Below are 21,873 nucleotides of genomic sequence, written 5' to 3' on the forward strand. Positions count from 1 at the left end.
TTGTTTATGCATAGTGCTCATTTTTTCATTAGCAAAACCATTTAAAAAGTTGAAGGTTAAACTCAAATTAAAAATTTCAAGTAATCGATTACTCCAGTATTTATGTGTTAGAGTACTTCACTACAAAATTACTTGAAATGCCTATCTCTACTCTGCATATCATCACAGAGACTTCAATATTTGCTGACATTTCTGCTTTAAATCATAATACTTTTATTCATGCAGATCACTGACAAAGAAATTAAACAATAACATATACATTATGCAGTTCTCTCTTGCTTCCATACATCAAGATTCTGATTGGCTGATCATGATCTGCTGACTTCACAATGACTGTAATAGATGATTTCTACAGGAAGTTCTTACCCTGTGGCCGCTCTGTCTCTCCTTTTCTTTCTTTCTTTCTCATTCTCTTAATTTACCTCTTTCCTTGTCTCTCATCTTAATCTCCTCTCCTCTATCCATCAGCTCAGGCAGAGCAGAGCAGGAATGCACCAGCTGTGAGACGTACTGCAGTGCCAGGGGACAGTAAATAGGGACGGACTGAACCTGCTTCCTATCTGCAGACAGAGAGGACGTATGTGATTGGACCTGAGCCGGTTAGAATCAGGTAAGACTGCAGACTTTGAATCTGTACTATTGCTGGGACGGCTAGACGAGGACTTCCTGTACAGCGGAGGCTTGTGAAAGCAGTTGGATTGGGTATTTCACATTGTAATGGCATCCTGATATTGAGTGTTGTTCCAAGACAGAAGTGAGCAGGGAAAGGTTTATAATCAATGTTGAACACTCTCTCTCTCTGTCGTTCTTTTTTTCATGTATAGAGTAGATCTCCTTTCCATTTCTCCTCTCTCTCTCTCTCTCTCTCTCTCTCTCTCTCCTCATCACTCTGTCACTTATAAAAACAAAGGTTCTTCAAATGTTCTCTTGCACCTTAGATTCAGTAAAGAATATTTGCTATGTATGTGTAACGGGAGCTATGGAAAGGAGGAAGCAAGAGCTGGCTTGACAATATATTAATATTTAATGACAAACTTAACCCAAAAGACACAAACACACATATGACGGACAGCTGCCGTAAACGCTCTATCTCACTGTCGCACCACCATCCGCAGTCAGCCTTTATCCCGGCTCCACTCTCTGCCCAGGCAGCCCCTCCTTGCTCGCGTTAGGCGGTCCTCTCTTAACCCCGCCGCGTTTAGTGGCTGGTAGGGGTCTCCCCCCGCCCTTGGCAGCGGCCCTGACCACTCCAGGCCGTCGGCTAGGAGCCCCTTCTCCCCTCGCGGTCGGCAGCCATTTCTCCGCTTCCAGGCGGCCGGCTCCTCTGTCCCCCGGCAGATGGCTCTGTTTGGGTGGATGGTATCGGCGAGAACTTCACTACGGCATATCCCTCCTCCTTCCCGGGTTTCGGCACCAGTGTAACGGGAGTTATGGAAAGGAGGAGGTGAGAACCGACTTATAAATTATATTCAATGACAAACTTAACACAAACACACACATATGATGGACAGCTGCCGCACCACCGGCCGCAGTTAGCCTTTATCCCTCTCGGAGGCTTGATTAGCCTGATAAGGGGCCGGGTGTGTAGAATCATGACCCGGCCCGCCCTCCACCCTGTCACAATAGGGTTCTTCATTTGGCTAAACTGATCTATAGAGAAGTTTTTTTATTATTCATACTTTACTAGTGTGTCATCCAATGAAGCCTTCCAGGATTCTTTGAGACACCAGTACATCGATTGGCTTTCTAAAGAATCATGGAACCCAACATGTTTTTTTCTTTGGCTATATAGTGACCTAAAAACAACCTAGTCTCATGGAATCATGTTATTATAACATTTTTGCTAAATTATTTTTACGTGGCTCGTACTATGTATCGCGGCATTTTCCTGGTGAAATGAACACTAGAGGCGCTACAACAACAAAGACTTTTCACTTTCACAGAAATCACAAACATACCGCAGATTACAATTTCATAAACACTTATTTTTTTACTTTGTTCCTCACACAATGCTATCTCATGACATCTAAACACGTTTAATATAGCGCATGATTTGAAGGCAATGCATTTTAACATTTGCATTACATAACTAACTGCATTTACATGCTTGTTTGAGCGTGATCAAATTGCGCAGTAGTTGAACTGATGGAGCGTTGTACTTCGTGGCTGCGCGAAAGATTGTGGTACGAGCATTCACTTGCATTGTATGGGCTTATGGAGCTGAGATATTTTTCAATAAATCTTCGTTGTGTTCAGCAGAACAAAGAAAGTCATGCACATCTGGGATGGCATGAGGTTGAGTAAATGATGAGAGAATTTTTATTTTTGGTTGAACCATCAATTTAAGGTACAGAGTGTTCTTGCACTAAAAAACCTATATGCAGTTCAACCAATTGGACAGAACACACGTGTCTCATGTTAAAGTTGAATTTCTTTTTAGCTTGATGGGCATCTAAAAACATGATGAAGAAAACTTGAGATGTGGGGCACCGATTAAAGACGTCCATCTAGCACATACAATCATGCTCCTGCACAAAGAAAAGTGGTTGAAAACCAGCAATACAAAAACAAGTTCACTGTGAACGGCCTCTTAAAAAAGTTCTTCTTTGGCATCAGGTTGTCATACCCTTTTTGGAAACTTTACTCGAAAGAGTATACTACCCTTTTCTCTGTAATTGTGTAAATAACACCAGAGGGGTTGCATTAGTGAGATGTGAGTGTTTTTGTGCCAGGTGAGTGAGTCAAGAAGAGGAACTCGACCATCAGCTCAGTCATGTGGAAAGTCTGAGATAACACCTGGCATGACTGAACTACTGGACAGACCTCAAGTAACCTCACAAACACACAAGTGCATGTACACGTATTCATATGCAAACACAAGTATGCATATATGCAGCAAACACAACCCTCTTCCGGTGCAAGATGTTACGCCCTGTTATCTTTAGCAGTGTTTGAAAGTCGTTTCCTCTTTTTGAAGTTTTAGTTTCTCACTGACTAAAATGAAGACTGGGATTATGCTATGTTTTCTTTTTGCTCAGGATTAGAGGAAAGTATTTACACATGTGAAGCTAGTGTGGATTTAATGGCAAACTTTTAAAGGAGGCCAGCAGTGTTTCCAGGGGAGTGAAATGACACAGCTCTCTCTGCGGCTGGTACACCCAGATGCAAATTAGATAAAAGCTGGTTTCCATAGTGATAGAGAAAATGATCTCTGCACATACACATACAAAGTTGCTTCTGTCTCTGTCTTCATGTGACCACACATTGAATCCATAAACACACACTTAAACTTTTTAACATCGTGTTCTGTATGCATGCTACTCTCTGTACTGCGTTTGGTCTTGCACTGTGGCACACAAAGGATATACGTTAGTATGTGACCCAGAATGCACTGTGGTGAGCCACATTGGTTGGTGACCCATGTGTGAGTTCCTGTCTCTCTCTCAGTGGAGATACAGCTTTTGCACCACACGCGGGTAAGAACGAATGCAACACAAACATGCTCAAATGCACGTTTACTATTTTGTCTTTAGCTTGATTTTACACTACATTCTACATACTACATTCATAACTCAATTACTTATGTCATTTATGATTGACAGGACACTTACTACTCATAAACTATTATAAAGTTAGGGTTATTTTGCATTAAAATGTGTTATTTAATTATGCAGATTGTATCAAAAAAGCCAAAACATCCATTTGATTATGTAGATTTTTAAAAGGGGTAGCCATTGTCTTTATTGTGATGTATTTGTTGATGGCTTAATTTGCATCTTGCGTCTTTCTGACTTCAATAAATCGGAAACGTTTTGTAGTAATTCGTTTTTTGCTTATTCAAAAAAAATAAATGTATAAACTTGGTTCTATGTATGTGTGTGTGTGTGTGTAAATCCTTTTACATTGGACTGAAAGTTAATGTAAAATATGTATTTATTTATACAGTAATTTTGTGTTTCCACAGTTTATAATAAATCTATATAAATATTTTACATATGCTTTCAGTTTTTACATTTATGATTAAAAACTGGTAGTTGTAGTTGCCAAAAATGTACTGTTAGAAATACAATAATATTACAGGATGTCATTTTGATGACTGTATAGTTTACAGTTTCATAATCACATAGGTACTATTCAGTTAAATACTATACATTTAAAACAATTAGTTCCCTTAGTTATATAGTTATATATATATATATATATATTTTGGAGCTACTGCCCCCGCGACTCGTCTTCATGGATGGATATATTTTTTCTGTATAAAGGTTACTTAGTTAACAAATTAAGAAGCTTTTAGCATTTTTAGACCCCTTTTAAATTATATATTCTGACATGCATTGCAGCTTCCTCTTGTATGTCTTTGTCTTGTGAAAGTTCAGGTTCCGGTATGCAAACCATTTGCATTGCGTTATATGTACAAGTCTTTCACACTTATTTGATTTTCATTTTATGAAGTGTTTGGCTGTGTGTAGGAGTCATAATAGCTACTGATTGCTACTCTCCTCCGATGTTTCTCTGCAACTTATTTGTTTGTATTCAAAGTAATTTGAAGAGCCAGTGGCGTACATCTGATACTAAACGACATTGGTCAGCGAATTTGCCGGAATGAGTGTATGAGTGTATTTCTGAACAACTTGCTTTATAATAGCATTAAACTGCTTTTTCATTAGAAACACCATGAGAGGTGTTTATATGATGTTGAGTGGCTTCTTCAGATTATGGTTTTGTTTATTGGCAAAATGGCGATACATCTGTAGCTGGTGATAATACTTGGCGGGAGGGAGTGAACGGCTGTTCTGTTTAGTCATTGAGAACTGTTCCCATTTTTTCCCTGTTTTAAAATGTGAAGTGAACTGAAATGCTTCTTTCTCTGCACACATTGGGTCAAACAGTGTTAGGCTTTGTTAGGTTTTGCGAGGCCTGTTCCAAAAGAGGATATTTGCAAAGCGAAAACTTCTCAATTGCCGTTACTCATAAACTTCCTGTTTTCTCGCTCTTTTAACTGTTTCAACAAGTGCTGCTTAATTTAATTTCCTAATTTAGCAACTGTTGCTACAGATCAAGTGGACATAATAAAGTTATTTGACTGAAAACTGAACCTCTGGATTGATACAGTATATGGCTTATTATTGGGGTATGGTATCCAATTTCTGTTTGTTGTTATGTTTAATCTTTTAGTGATAGTGATTTGTTGACATTAGACCAGTTTATTTCAACAGATTTCCTTTCAATGAGCCGCAAAAAAGATGTTTGTTGATTTTTGAAAAGAACCCTGGCTAGGAAAGTTACTTCAGCGCATTTGCTGTATAAACCAGCCTTATTTATTAAACATTATGCGACCGTGGCAACATTTAAAAAAAACGCAATGACGTGCCTTATTACACGTTTGGCTGAAGTTTCCCAGTGAAATGGGAAATGGGGGCACCAAAAGCGAATGAAATAGTGTCGTAATCAGACAAGGTTTTTAATGTGAATATTATAAAGGTTTTAATGAAGAAAACGTACCTCCTTAACCTAAAACTTTAACCTAAATCTTACCAATAGTGATCTAAAATTAAATAAGAGGTGAACAAAACAGACATCTTTACCCTTAACCAACGCCTAAACCTATAACCGATAGTGTCCAAAATGAGAAATAAAAAGCACATTTTCTGAAGCAACAACTTAATCTCGTGTCGCTTCTATGACACTTTCGTCTCACGTGTCAGCTTGCGTGCTAGACTGTTCTCGAATTGCTGTCTTCCGAGTCCAAAGTCTGGTGAGGTGAGCCACCTCAGAAGCTAATCACAGTGGAATAAGTGTGTAAATGTAGGTAGGTCTATAATACATGCTTTATAGTCTATAGTTTTTCATATAATACATTATAGTAAAAGTGTTTTGATAGCATAACATAGCTGTGAGTAATAGAGTGAAAAATAGTCTTTAAAAAGTCATAAGCCGATGTAGTCATTATTTTTGTGAAAGTGAATAAAACAGTTGTTGTAGCCCCTCTAGTGTTGATTTCACCAGGAAACTGCGACAAAACTTGAATTCTGCATGTAAAAGTACTTTACATGCAGAATGAAGTTAAAGTAACATCCATTCTATGAGACTAGGTTGATATAAATATACAGTATGGCAACATAAAAGTACAATGCACAACACTGACAAGACATATTGTTTGGGAATATAGCTGATTTATAGTTGGATAATCCGTTCTTCAAGACCATGAAGAATAACATGAGAAAACTGTTAAACTCTGGGCTCGACAGCAGGACTTGATAAATCCCAAGGAAAGACATGTTGAGTGAGGCATTTATCACAAATAGTTTACAAATGTGGAAACGAAGACTTTCCAGAGTGCCTTTGTGGATAAACACAGATCATTGTTGCTATATATGAAGAAATATGAAGGCCCCCTGAAATCAGTAACCTTTACATACATTTGAAAAACACCATTAGCTTTACTGTCTTAACATTCCAGTATTGCCACAACTTTATATCATAAAATTAAATATTTTTTATTTCATTCCTATGCAACAAAGTGTCACCACAATGCTATAGTGCTGTGACTGGTTGTCAGGGCATTGCTATGCAGTTGCTGATGAGTTATGTATGTTTTTAGCTAGCTTCTGTGCATGTCCCTTGGAGGTTTTGAATGATATCTATGTTAAGCTAAGTCATATGGCTCGAGTCCTTTCTTTAAAGTCTGTAAGTTTGTTGGATTTTTCCACCCATACTATCATCCGCCAGTTAGGGCTGGGTGATATATTGAATATTAATGATATAATTTGCTGGCGATATAAAATTAAGCAATATCATGAATATCACTATGATTTGAATTAGCTTTTTATTTAGAAATTAAGTTTCCTAAAGAGTCTGTCATGAGCCGCTTTCATGACCATTCAGGGCTGAAAATAATATAAAAATCACAATAATAGTCATGTAAACTGTAAAAAAACTCAGCATTTAGCACTTTCAGTTTTACGGCAAAATAAAAACTCCTGGTGAAGTAAATACAGGAATCAGAATGAGTTTTATTGCCAAGTACGCTTACACATACAAGGAATTTGCCTTGGTGACAGAAGCTTCCAGTGCACAACAATACAACAAGACAGAGATAATAAAAAAATAGAAGAAAAAAAGCGAATATAAAATATATGTATATATAGAAATATATATATATATATACATATCTTACATTCCCTTGCACTATATGTATATTACAGATTTCTATTTGTACGTATGTGTGTGTATGTGTGTATAACGCGCACAACTTATCTTGTGGCTTGTTGAGCGCGTTACTGCGGAGACATAGTGCGTGTGGAGTCTTCGTGCTATTCTCCGAAGCATCCACGCACAACTCATCACGTGCCCCACTGAGAGCAAGAAATTATAGCGACCACGAAGAGGTTACCCCATGTGACTCTACCTTCCCTAGCAACCGAGCCAAATTTGTTGCTTAGGAAGCCTGACTGGAGTCACTCAGCATGCTCTGGATTCAAACTCGTGACTCCAGGGTGGTAGTCAGCGTCTTTACTCGCTGAGCTACCCAGGCCCCCAGTAAATATATTCTTACAGCCCTACTGCCAGACAAACATTGTAAGTTATATTGCAAGTTCTACATGATTCGAGGTGTCATTCATGTCCGTAGCACAAACGGTGTTGGCCGTAGATGCCATAGAAATACTAAAGATCAACTTGGAGATGCTTTATAATAATGTTGAGAAATAGTTTTTGTAACATCACAATTAATGCCTTTAGAAAAGTGGTTCTAACATTGTGATGTAGGGCAATGCTGGAGTTTGGGGTGCTGTAATAACTCAAGGCCAACAGTGGCAAATGCCTTCGATAAATCTGTAAAGTAGGGCAGCAAAATGCTGCTTTTATCAAGGGCTTTTGAAACTTCACTGGTGACTTTCAGCAGTGCTGCTTGACAGTGTTGCTCAGTTATGAATCCAGAGGTGCGAACTCACTAAACGGGTACTTTTGCGAACAAAACAATTCTGTGAAAAGTTTTTAAAAAGTAACTTCAAAATAAATAATAATAACTTAATAGTAACATAACATTCTAAAAAACAAAATTAACTTGATAATAAAAAAATCAGCAAGATAATCCGATTACAGTTTTAGAGAAGTAATCAGTCATTCGTTGTGGATTACTTTTTTAAGTATCTTAACCAACACTGTTCACTAGCCTGCTATCCAGTTTAGAGGTCGACCAATAGTTGATTTTGCCAATACTGATAACCAAGGTGATGGAAAAGGCTGATAACCAATTAATCAGCCCATAGTTTTTTTTTTAAAGCAATTTTATAAAATGATGAAACATTTCTTAGTCTTTCCTTACTATGTAAGGTACAGACATTGAGGCTACAAGAGTCCAAAATGAATAAAATCACAAAAGCAGTTTAGTGTGCAACCAAAGTCCCAATAATAGCCAGAAACATTCAGATTTGGTGTATAAAGCTGGATTTTTAACTATAAACAAGCCTAAAATACACCAGGGACTTGGCTCTGTTACAATGCTCTGAAAAACTCTGTCTATCGGTAGAGATTTTTGAAGATAACGATAGTTCCAAAAAGCAGCTGTCAGATCTTAATAATCTGTAAAACTAATATATCGGTAAAACCAATATATCGCTCTTCCTCTAATCCAGTTGAACCAGGTGCTAATCTGCCAAAGTTGTGCTGCATAGTGAATATTTACTGTAGATGAAGTCATAGTCATTATTTAATCTTCACTATGCAAAAACACCTCCTATTACGGACTCAATGGACCCTTTTCACAGACTGTGATGATCTTATTTAGCAGCCTTAAATCTTGCCAACTTTGTTATATTTTTTATATATTTAGTGAACATTTACAGCAATATTTTTGTGGTACATTAGCCTGGAATAAAAAATAAAAAAGTCAACCCTGTTTCGATGGGGATTCAAATACAGCTGCTAAACGAGTGACATTAAGTTTGCCATTTTTCTCTTTTTAGACGGCCATAATTCATGTCTCTCTATTTTTCCCCTCTTTTGCACAGTCATGGAATCTTAGTGGAATTTACTTTTGCTATTGGAGCAAATGGAAAAACAAAAATAACATTTGCTATGATCTCCCTTTGACTGCTGTAGAAGTTTATCCACTGTAGTTCACTGGAACCCGAAAATGTAAAAAATGTACGGTAATTATTAGTTAATCTACCCCAAAGTTTTTCAGATAACTAATGTCTGTTAGCTTTAACCAAAATGTGTTGAAAAACAGCAGAATATTTACAATAGTATGGATTTTTTGAATACTTTAGTAGAAGAGTTAGCTCTGAATAGTTCTGTTCATATAATGTAATAAAATATGAAGGAAGTTAGGGACAGAGAAAAATAGTGGGTGGGGTTTTTCCAGGTTTAAATTAGGTTTTTCAGTACAGAGATGAGCTGCACTGACTCGAAAGGTGTCCAGACTTACTGAGTAACAAGAATATTTTCTAACCCAGCAAGAGATCACATCCACCAGCCAGCACAATTTACAGCATCCTGACACATACCAGTGCTCAGACGAGAGAGAGAGAGAGAGAGCTATTGAAATACTGAAATGTTTTTGGATGGAAAATTTCTTCACTTCCTTCAGTGTGTGTCTATTCTTTTTGGCACTGATTTGGGAGCTAGAAAGGGAGCCAAACAGAAGCCTCATGCAACAATCTGCAGTTTAACAAAGATGTTTTCTTTTGTCACCTCATGGTTTTCATTTCCTGTTCAGAATGAGAGCTTCCTGTCTCTGCATGTTCAGGTGGTACTTTCCTATTTTGCATGATTCAAAACAAATGTTGTCGGCTACTCTCTGTTCACAAAATAAACATGACTGACACTGTGGTCTACAGGTTTTTTTTTTAACACCATCAGTTAGTTATTTTTTGCATTCTGCACCATCCCCAATCACTTTAGACTTCACATATTCACCCACAGGATGTTGAAATGACAAGTGGACTTATAAAGTGGATTATGCATTTCCACCTTAATTGAGCAGTGTAAATATAGCAAACTGTCATATATTTTCAACTTTTTCATAATTTTATGTAATTTATTTATATTATTCTTTGTGTTAAATCTGCAGATTACTGCTGAAGAGAGTTAAACCCACTAAAATGTGTTAAATGAAGCTGAAATTACTCAAATCAATACCCAAATTATAGCCAAGACAATAAAATAAATAAATAAATAAACATGCAAAAGATGGGGGATCTGTAGTACTTTTGTGAAAGATGAGGCTTCAATTTTGTGGACATTTTCTGTGGAGTTTTATGCACACAGATTTTGTCTAGGCCTGCCATATTAATTACACTTTACACCACAATTGATCTTTCAGAAACCTCTACATTGCCACACCCAATCACTTTGACTTTACAGCGTAAACAGTCACGCCTATCACTCACACTTCATATAGCCACGCCCATTTTCCAAATCACTTTGGCCCCATTCTTTTCAACGTATTCAGTCATAGACAGACAATTCGGTTAAGCATTAAAGATTGACATGTGAGAGATGATGTAAGCAATTGAGAAAGAGAAACAGGGGCACATTGGTGTGATTGTAGCAGAAAGTTCAATATTTTTTTTTCTGAGTGTGTGTGTATGTGTTTGCCACGTGTGTGTCCGTCTAGATTTCTGTTTGGTAAGTCAGTGTGTTTGGTGGTGTGGTCGAGTTGTGCTGGAGAGTTGTAATGTGATGAAGCCAGCAGTAATAGAAATTACTTCACCCCAGTTAGCTCAGCCTTTATCTCACTTCCCTGAAATAAACTTCTCTTCCTGAAAAGGCAGTTATGCATTTTCCTGTATAAAGACCCTTTTTTATGGTATGAGAAAAATAACAAGCGTGATATTATAAAGACAAAACTATGTTTGCAAAATGAATAATTCGCTCTATATTGAAATTGTACTTAAGCCAAAACAAATTATTACAGTATTATGCAGAAAGTATATTCTCACTTTATTACAGTAATTTACTGTAAAGCATCTTTACAAAATATATTTCTAAAACTATTTGTAAAGCAAACAATAATGAGAAACTCCTTCGATACATGAAAAAATATATATTCTTGAAAACACATTCCAAAAAAAAAAAGTACGCCTATTTTTCTGTCAAATTGAATTGTGTAATCTTTAACAAAATCAAATTTATATATATAATTCTTAATTTTCTTAAGATTTACACATTTTAATTCCATAACAAATTTCCACCAAATTTTTTTTTTTTTTTAATTAAACAAAAATGTTACGTTTAATTTATTAAAATGTGTTAGATTACACAGTAAAATTTTATTGTATTATTGTAATATATTATTATTTTAAATGCATACATCTTAAAAATAGGCTTTAAATTTGCGCTACAACATGCTAAAGGTGCTGGACCATTTAAAAAAAAAAAACGAGCGGACCGGTGAGTTGGCCGTGAATGTGCCGTGACAAACAAAAATGAGCCGCCTTGTTATGCAGAATGGAGCACAAAACGGTGCCGCTATATGCAAAAAAGGACAGCAAACACATATTATATTATAATTTTACTATACAGAAGTAATGCATTTCTGTCCCATTTTTTCAATTTCACATGTCTAGTTAAATGGAGCTTTTATTTTGCCGTTTTGGCTGATGTTTCTGACGACATCACTTCTCAGCTCCGGAAAAGCCATTCACTGTATGAGATAATGTGCTTATTAAACCACTAAAGGCAATTATTTTATTATAGAAATATATACTATACATATGCTGCACTTCACAGTGAATAAAGTGCTCTGCTCGTTGTCATTAATACACACACACACACCGCACACATGATGTTAATGATGCGGTTGGTGTTTAAGCAGTGGCTTCTCACATTCACTTAAAGAAGCATGTAGCTCAGCAAGACCGTATAGGCTATTTGTTTTATTAAATCTCAGCCTTTTGTGGTTTAATCATCATAATAGGATATATATATAAAAAAATATTTAGATTAATTGTGCATTTATACATTAATTTTAATTCTGTGACATTCCACGTTTAATTGTTAATTCTGTGCTTATGACTGGATTCTGTGATTCAATATTTTTCACATCACGGAAATCAAAGGACCCTAAATGGTATCAGGGCCAGACCTAGGAGGGTGCTTGTGTGGGCTTTGCCTCCCCCAACGCGGTTCCGTTGTATGTCATTGCCCCCCTAAAGTACCTGTTCTATGCAGAAAATGTTCCTATTCCCTGAAAGATATCACTGTAATAAGTGTCCTGAGATATCTAACTAGTCTTGTGACAGCACTAGACTTTGTAAAAACCAAACAAAATCGTGACCCCGGGCCACTGTCACATCCTTAAATCAGCCAATCAAAGGACTTTGATTTGCTTTCTGCCTGTCAGTCATTTCATTTCAATCATTCAGATTTAATGCCATAACCAGATTCATAACCTTTGTCGGTTGAGTGCACTATTTTGTTATTAAAAGATGCACTTCTGCTTTTCTGCTACAAGGGTGCAAAACCTTTTCTCCATTTTGAGAGTCGTTGGCCATTTTAATAGTCTGCTTATAGATTTCCATTTGTCATGCAAAGAGAGAGAAAAAGAGCGAGAGACTCACTTCATTGGAAAGTATGACCATCTTCTCTTGCTTTGTGACTAAACTTTACTAGCCACTATTATCATTCATCACACTTATTACCAAAAGAACCTTTCAGAAATATGAGCGAGCAAGAAAGGAAAAGGACAGGAATTACTCAAGGAAGGCTAAGACATATTTTCCTCATGTGTATTATCTGAATTAATAGGTCAGTTAAAGAAATGGGGGGAAAAAGTAGTCAAAGTAAAATGGAGAGAACGTGTATGTGTGTCTGCTTGTTAATATAAACCAGAGTTGGATTGCTGCCTTGGACTTCAGCATCAGCTGCATAAATTATCATACACTTATCGCTATGCCAATGCCAACCAATACCAGTACCTGGACTGACTCCAACCTGATACCTGCCAAAATGTAGTTTATGCTAATATCTTAAATGAATAGGAAATTAGTAACATTTGCAGATGTTGTTGATTGTATATAACCAGTATTTATACATTTTATTACAGAAGTACTTGCTAAGGCAAGCATCGCTACTATTGCTCACACTTTAGGTTAGGGGTTTTTCCAAAATGCATAACTTGTCCAGCGCCTTTTGTGGTATGGACATAAATGATACCTCAGATCATCCTGGAGAAGTGTGCTATTACTTTTCAGATCTATTTGGCTTGGCAGGCGATAAAACGGGTAAAAACATTCCACACATTTGCATTGAGGATGTGACCCGAGCAATATCTTGGGACCAGAATATCATATAGATGTGGGGGGTGAGCTCATTTGACTTGGGCCAGTCAGAATCCACCTAGCAGCCACATAGCAACTTGTGAATAAACCCACAGAACACCATAGAAATGCCCTTGCAGCCACCAACAACACTAAAATCGTAGCTATCTAGTTTTTATTATTTTTTGCACTTAAGATATAGTTATAAAGCTAAAACAATACTAGCTGCTAAGACACAGTAGGCATATCATTGTCTTCTTTTTTCATGTATGACTATCACAGCAACGAAATCTACCAATCTTATAACAAAGACTGATGTAATATGCCATGGCTGTGCGATTAACACATGTGCTCAGACATGTTGTGAGCTTTGGTGTTTATGTGGGCAATGTAAGTTTGAGATGTGTGGGTTTATTGTCAGTTGGGTATTAAACATTTTTAACTAGAGCTGTTTATGTGTATGTGTGTGTTTGAATGGCTTTCCTTTGACACCCATAGACTAGGGATGTGCTCTTAATCGACTAATCGAGTACTCGTTCTGCACCAGGTAGTCGACTATTAAAAACGTGTCATTGAGGTGTTGGATGAGAGAAGAAGATATGATGGCGTCTGTGCTTTTGAAAGCAAAGCCTAGTGTAGCACTAGCAATTCTTGGAATATTTTGATTTGTATTTAATTCTGTTCTTGTTGGAGTCATGCATACCAACAGATGAGGATCTGCTTTTATGGTGGAAAGAAAATGGCAGTACAAGAAACTCGGAAGCAGATCTGACCGTGTGTATGTACGCGAAATCTCTTAACACGAGCAGAGTGCATTTTTTATAAAAAGGCAACTTTCACCTCTTGTTTTTCTGAATAATAACATGTGAAATGATAAAAATTGTGATGCCCCCCTATTAAATTTGCGACAAGTTTTCTGTTCGTTATTTTCACATGCAAATGAGCTTGTGATTTGTCGCAAATGTTTGCCCGAAGTTCACAGCCCTTCACCGCTAGCGGTAAACCTCCAAACTTTTGGCAACAGTGGACAAGTTGCCGTAAAGTTTTTCTAAAAGCTCATTTGCATGTGAAAATTATCAGTGGCGAATTTGCGGCAATTTTGCTGTAAATTTGAACTCTTGATTTTTGGCCTTAACGTAGACTCAGAGTTTATATATGTGCTTCACCTTCATGCTGTCAGCATTGGTTTCTGTTTCTAAGCTCCAGGTGAGAGCAAATATTTTTGTATTTTATTAAAAATAAAGTAAAAATATAATTGAATTCTTTCCATATGCGAATTAAGTTTTTAACGATAACCTAAAAAGAGCTCAAAGTTGTCAATCGATGGTATATGCTCCTGTTGAAGCAATTGATCCACATGATTTCAACTTACATAAAAAAAATGTAGGTACACAATAGCTGAAGAACTACTCTACCCATGATCCTGAATAAAATAGACACACAATCAGATAATTGTGGCAAACAAAGTGAGGCCAAAGGGCTCAGCAGAGACCGCCCACTCCCATGACACACTCCAAAAGAAGCAAACAAGTCATTCTCTCGAAGTTTTCTTAAGCTGCTTATATATCTGTGTATATATATGAATATTTGGCAGTAAACTTAAATATATTATTTTAAAATACCTCAGAGCTGGTTGGTTTGGTTCAAGGCTTAGAACTCTTTAATGAAGATTTTTTTGAAACCCTAAAGAAAAAATGAATGGGAAAAACACTTCCTGGACTAATAGAGCTAAAAACAAAATGGGCGGGCACTGTTGCGCACTATAGACCCACAACCCTGCAGGCTTGAACTGGAGCTAAAGAACCCAGCAGTGAGTAGAGTAGAGCAGCTCTCCAGAGTACACACTGCTTCAGCACACTCTTGAGCTTTTTACACATCTGTGAACCGACTGCGTGGAGAATAAATTCATACCATGGAAAGAATGAAAGTAGTGTGAAAACCATTACTTGGTTTAGGGCTTGTGTACAACAGACAGGTTGTCATTTCCATGGTCCTACAGTATCACTTTTGCACAAACAGCTCCAGTTATCTTTCATTATTACCTTTTATTCCATTGTGAGGAGCTAGAAACGGAGTCATTTTTCAAGCAGTCAGATAAATTCATAACCGCAGTCATTTCTGGGCGAGGCTCAAGTATGCAAATAATGCAATAAAGCATTCCTCGCAGGAAAATGAATTGATATCACCATTTCCACGCTTTATTACCATCCAGGAAAATGCTCTGTAGTTTAGAGGAAATCCAAATTCCTGGGCAGCTGGGAGTTTGTAATAATATCAGGGAAATAAATGAACGTAACCCTGTTGCTTTCGTGTCCTCATCTGCATAATTTTAATGAATAGTTAGTGGGGGAAATACGCATATTACTGTTTTTCATTTCACTCGTATAAGCCATTTGGTCTTTCTGTCATCATGTACTCTCCCTCGAACATGTACTACTTAGTTTGATCTGTTGAACACCACCAAAGGTTAAGTTTAGCAGATTTTCAGAGCTGCTGTCTTCAATACTATAAAAGTGGATGGGGACCAGAGCTTATCAAGCTCCGAAAAGGACAAAACATCTCAATAAAAGTGTCCCGAAAGTAGTTCATACGATTTGTGTGCTACACTGACTGAGCACTTTATTAGGAACTCGTGTTGCAGGAGTGCAATTCATATACGGGTCAGGAGCTTCAATTAATGTTCACATCGACCATCAGAATGGGGAAAAATAAGGAGCTCAGTGATTTCGACTGTGGCATGATTTTTGGTGCCAGATGGGTCGGTTTGAGTATTTTTGTTACTGCTGATCTCCTGGGTTTTCATGCACAACGGTGTCTAGAGTTTACTCAGAATGGTGCCAAAAACAAAAAACATCCAGTAAGCGACAGTTCTGTTGACAGAAACGCCTTGTTGATGAGTGTGGTCAACGGAGAATGGCAAGACTGGTTTGAGCTTACAGAAAGGCTACAGTAACTCAGATAAAAACTCTGTACAGTCATAGTGAGTAGAATAGCATCTCAGAATGCACAACACGACAGGCAGAACCTTGAGGCAGATGTTCTACAACTGAATAAAACCACATTGGGCACTTAATTAGGACCATAGTGTTCTGAAGCCATAAATAACTCCTTTGGTGTTTCGCAGAATTAAAAAAAACATCGTACAAATTTCAAAAGACATAAGGATGAGTACAATGAGTAAAAACTGGACTTTGCAGACACATCAGTCACTCTATAATTTGTGTTCTATTATAATTAGGCTTAAAACGTTGATGTGACAGCTGTGAATATAAAAATACATATTTTTGAGAAGAGTTTTCCTCTCTTCTGTTGTTCATTTCTTCTCTTCTCTGGAAGTTTACATTCTGTGAGCAGTTTAGAACACAAAGTGTGACATTCGTGGCTTGGGTCATTAATATGAATTATGTTATGCGACATATCCCCCCAACTGATTTGGCGAAAAGAAAGCATTGGCAAATTAATTCTAGCCATTGTATGAGTACCATTAACTGCTTATGCGTTTATTCAGTCCACCACCAAAGCAACCAAGGCTTTGTTGCAGTTTTACATGACCAGCTGATTTTTTTCCTTTGCACTGTGAGAAAAAAATAAGCCCCTGTAAAGACCCCATTAAATAGAATTTAGAGTTTGTTAATTTAAATGCATGTGTGCTAGCTTTACGGTTACCTATATGTAGTGCTGGGTATATTACTTCTGAATTGTAATCAGTTACTTATTACAAATTACATGACTACAATTTTAGTAGTAATGTAATCTCTAATATTTAATTTTTAAGGTAATCTAATCTAATTTATTTTGGATTACTTTTGAATGCCTAGACTAAAGTTGCGTTTATTTGGTGACACATGCATTTTAATAGGATAAGCTTGTACCATTTTGACATAATGTTGCTTAAATGTAAAGTAAAAAAGTAAAAATAAAAAACGTACTTAATGGATCAACTACTCTACTCACAAGTAATATTTACCGACATGTTTTTGTCAAACATCACTCGTCTCAAATCTATACATAAAAGGAAAAATAGTTACTAATTTAGTTTTAATGAAACATTAATATAACAAAAGAAAAAAGTTGGAATCTGATCCCTTTGACAAAAAGTGCCAGAAGTTTTAGAAACACCCAAATACTCATGACTCATCTTGTACTACACAGATTTGTATCCAATCAAATACCCTTTCGATTGAGAATGTCCTTCTCAATAATACCACCTGTAACTGACAAGCAAATAGCAAATCATGGTTCATAGCTCTGACATAACTAATGCTTGTTGGCTACTTAATATACACTCACCTAAATGATTATTAGGAACACCTGTTCAATTTCTCATTAATGCAATTATATAATCAACCAATCACATGGCAGTTGCTTCAATGCATTTAGGGGTGTGGTCCTGGTCAAGACAATCTCCTGAACTCCAAACTGAATGTCAGAATTGGAAAGAAAGGTGATTTAAGCAATTTTGAGTGTGGCATGGTTGTTGGTGCCAGACGGGCCGGTCTGAGTATTTCACAATCTGCTCAGTTACTGGGATTTTCACGCACAGCCATTTCTAGGGTTTACAAAGAATGGTGTGAAAAGGGAAAAACATCCAGTATGCAGCAGTCCTGTGGGCGAAAATGCCTTGTTGATGCTAGAGGTCAGAGGAGAATGGGCCGACTGATTCAAGCTGATAGAAGAGCAACTTTGCCTGAAATAACCACTCATTACAACCGAGGTATGCAGCAAAGCATTTGTGAAGCCACAACACGCACAACCTTGAGGTGGATGGGCTACAACAGCAGAAGACCCCACCGGGTACCTCTCATCTCCACTACAAATAGGAAAAAGAGGCTACAATTTGCAAGAGCTCACCAAAATTGGACAGTTGAAGACTGGAAAAATGTTGCCTGGTCTGATGAGTCTCGATTTCTGTTGAGACATTCAGATGGTAGAGTCAGAATTTGGCATAAACAGAATGAGAACATGGATCCATCATGCCTTGTTACCACTGTGCAGGCTGGTGGTGGTGGTGTAATGGGGTGGGGGATGTTTTCTTGGCACACTTTAGGCCCCTTAGTGCCAATTGGGCATCGTTAAATGCCACGGCCTACCTGAGCATTGTTTCTGACCATGTCCATCCCTTTATGGCCACCATGTACCCATCCTCTGATGGCTACTTCCAGCAGGATAATGCACCATGTCACAAAGCTTGAATCATTTCAAATTGGTTTCTTGAACATGACAATGAGTTCACTGTACTAAAATGGCCCCCACAGTCACCAGATCTCAACCCAATAGAGCATCTTTGGGATGTGGTGGAACGGGAGCTTCGTGCCCTGGATGTGCGTCCCACAAATCTCCATCAACTGCAAGATGCTATCCTATCAATATGGGCCAACATTTCTAAAGAATGCTTTCAGCACCTTGTTGAATCAATGCCACATAGAATTAAGGCAGCTCTGAAGGCGAAAGGGGGTCAAACACAGTATTAGTAGGGTGTTCCTAATAATCCTTTAGGTGAGTGTAAGTCCCACCAAAAGGACTTTCAATTGGAAAAAAATCTCAATATAGGAGAGAAAACTCTTGGGGTCTTTAAAAACGTAACCTCTCACAAAAAGGGCAAATCTTGTCAATTTTAAAAGAGTTCCCTCTAGACATGTTTGCTATTCTCGGATTATGGAATAAATATGTCATTCAGACTTACACCGATTATATATTTCCCTGCTGAAATGGCTGTAACCCAGATAGTGTGACGATTTAGAGCCAAATAAAAACTAAATCCTGCCTTTCTAGAGGCAGAAAATGCTGCACAATGCACCAGATGTACCTAAACACTCGGCTATGTATGTGTGCAAAATGCTTATGGGAAAAGCACGATGTAATCTCACAGGCACACTCGTTTTCTTTTTCTTTACCTCCCTTTCCTTCCTTTTCACCCCTCCCCTTCTCTTCAGTGAGAAACTCAAAGCAGCAGCAGTAGCAGCACTTCCTGGTAGTGCTGGTGGGCGGCACCAGTGCGTGTAATTGGCGGTTGAGTTCTGTGCTCTGCGCAGTGCTGCTGTTGCTGCTCGACACTCTCTTTGCAGGCTCTTAGCTCACACACACACATACAGCTCACACACAGTGGTGCAACCAGAAGCTACACACGCAGTAAGCTAGGCACTCTCTCTGTCTGTCTCTCTCTTTCTCTTTTCTCCTTTTGAGAATGGTCCACTCGGTGCCTTAGGCTCTGCTGTCACAGCCTACCGCCCATATCTGATCACATGCAAAACACATTGAAGAGGGCTCAATATTAATCATGATGTGAGAGGTAAGAACTGCTTTTCTTTTCTGTCTCTCTGTCTCTTACTGTTCTTTTCTAACAGCAATGGCAATCTTTCTTGTGAGCTTGAAGAAATGCACCACTTGTATACTTACTGTGTGTGTCTCTGTGGGTCGGGAGGGGGGAGTTCAGTGTGTGAGGGCTGTGTTTGACTTTATAGGGTGCCTTTGTGGTTATCTGCAGTTTGTTGTGTCTAGGCGATTGCAAACAGCACAATGGGGCACCCAACAAGCCTCTTTAATGTTTTTCTTTTTTTTTTCATCGTCCTGAAAAGTCCTTGCCTGTGCACACAATTGCATCTGTGCATGTGCGTTTTTGGCAGGAAATGACTATGCACAGGTACCCCCCCTCAAACCGGCTACTTGTTTAGACAGCGGCATTGTGCGATTGGTTCACTGTTGAACCCAAGAGCACTTCTCCCTTTTTAAGCCCCCTCTCGGTCTCACTTCCCATATGTTTCTTTTATCCACGTACCAGTGCATGAGTGCAGCTTTTTTGCATATGCTCTCAGTGTCATAACAGAGGAGCTCCCACCCCTGTGCATGTAAATTACGTGTGACATGTGTAACTGCTGTTTCCGAATATGGCTCGTGCTAGATTTCAGAGCAGTAGGACCCAGTCAGGCACCCTGGGACTGCGCAGGGGCGTGTGAGAGCATAGCTGTCTGCTAGAGAGAGGGAGAGAAAAAGAGAAAGAGAGAGATGTTGACGCAGGTTTTCACTTCTGACTGAGTGCGTCACTCTTCCGTGCAGACATGTAAGTAAACGGTAAACACTCTCATACATATGGATGTAAGCTCTAGCAGGTCTACTTGTCGACTGCTCGCAGTTGACTATATTCTGGGTTTCCTGCTCTGAAACGGAAGCATGTAAGAGAAGATTGTTTACGATTAGTTTATACAGAGTTTTAGTTTATACAGAGTTTCAGGGCACTTATGGGTTATTGTTTTACCAGTTCAGACTTGCTGCAGACGTTTGAGAACTGTGGGAAAACGTTAGTTGTTCCATTTCGTATCTAAAACCTGTCGATTGACGGTGTCTGATTAAAGGATTATTTTCTGTTGTTTGAAGAAATTGTTTTTCTTGGTAAAATATAAAATAAACTGAAGTGGTCTCTTGGGGTGGTCTGGCGCAAGTCTTCGGGTTTTGTCGATGGCGTGCTCTAGTGGGTGAAAAAGTGAAAGTGAATAATCTGCGTCGAGAAAATAAGCACATGGATGCTTTTATAGGGACACGCGCTTTGCTTTACTTCACTTTAATTAATTAATTCACTTCTGATTGTTTTCTGTTCACACTAGTTCCAAATCTTTCTTTGAACTAAATTGTTCTAGAATAAACAATGTTATCAGTATAAAGTTTTCTAAATGTATTTGGAGACATTTTATGTGGAAAATAATATTATTAGGTGGATTATTCTGTTAAATGTAAACAGCCAATTGATCTTGGGTTCATTCATTCACTTCTAATTCATTTCTGTTCACACTACATAACTAACTAAATTCTCATAGAATAAACTATGTAATTTGCTGAAGGTTTTGTAACTTTAGTTTGGAAATTTTATGTGTAGACGAACATTAGGTGAATAATTCTGTTAGATGCAAACAGTTAATTAGGGGTTCATGAATTTACTTCAACAATGTTATTAGCAGAAGTTATCTCATTTTAGTTTAGAGACATTTTATTTTATGTAGACAAACATTGGGTTGATTATTTGTTTACATGTAAACAGTATGTTGATCACTGGTTCATTAATTCATAGATGCAAACTGCTAATTACTCATGAGTTGCAACAATGATGTAAAATACATTTCCTGTAAATTAACAGTTGCATTTAATCCCTAATGCTAGCAATAAAATGACTGTTACCATGATAAATGTACCTGCATTAAGTATTTTAATAGTACATCTGGTGGTTTGCACCATCTCATAATCTCCTTGCGATCACGGCTTCACACCAGTATTTCACAACACGGCACTAAGGCGCTTATAGTTTTTTTTTTCTTTTTGTGTCATTAACATTTTCGACATCTGCATTTCTGTCTTTACATCCTAGTGCTCTATTTGTCAATGGATGTGTTTGCATATGTGTTTTTGCCTGCGAGCGATACCTGGTGCCTTTAATGTCACTAATAATGTGTGTTTATGCACTTATAATCTGTAGGGGCATCGTAGAACAATATATATATATATATATATATATATATAATGGATATATGTATCCCCATGTATATTTCTAAAGAAGACACTAAATAGACACTAAAAAGATTCTTTTTTTGTTATTTTTTTAGCATTTTGAATAATCCAT

General features: G+C 37.7%; 1 protein-coding gene across 21 annotated transcripts in view; it reads left to right on the top strand.

Annotated features, from left to right (window-relative positions):
• The first annotated feature begins 480 nt into the window (after positions 1-480).
• The window catches only part of LOC127648639 (muscleblind-like protein 1), an 83,002-nt gene continuing 61,609 nt past the window's right edge, over positions 481-21,873 (top strand). For 17 of the 21 annotated variants that reach the window (XM_052133335.1, XM_052133331.1, XM_052133337.1 and 14 more), the window contains exon 1: positions 19,316-19,557. The gene's annotated coding sequence lies outside the window, so the exon portion shown is untranslated. Of the gene's footprint in view, positions 611-3,333; positions 3,477-19,315; positions 19,558-20,058; positions 20,438-21,873 lie in introns of those variants that run through there. The other 4 variants (XM_052133336.1, XM_052133333.1, XM_052133332.1 and 1 more) reach the window with 4 other exon arrangements.

The sequence above is a fragment of the Xyrauchen texanus genome, chromosome 9 (genome assembly GCF_025860055.1).
Source record: "Xyrauchen texanus isolate HMW12.3.18 chromosome 9, RBS_HiC_50CHRs, whole genome shotgun sequence".
NCBI classification, from domain to species: domain Eukaryota; kingdom Metazoa; phylum Chordata; class Actinopteri; order Cypriniformes; family Catostomidae; genus Xyrauchen; species Xyrauchen texanus.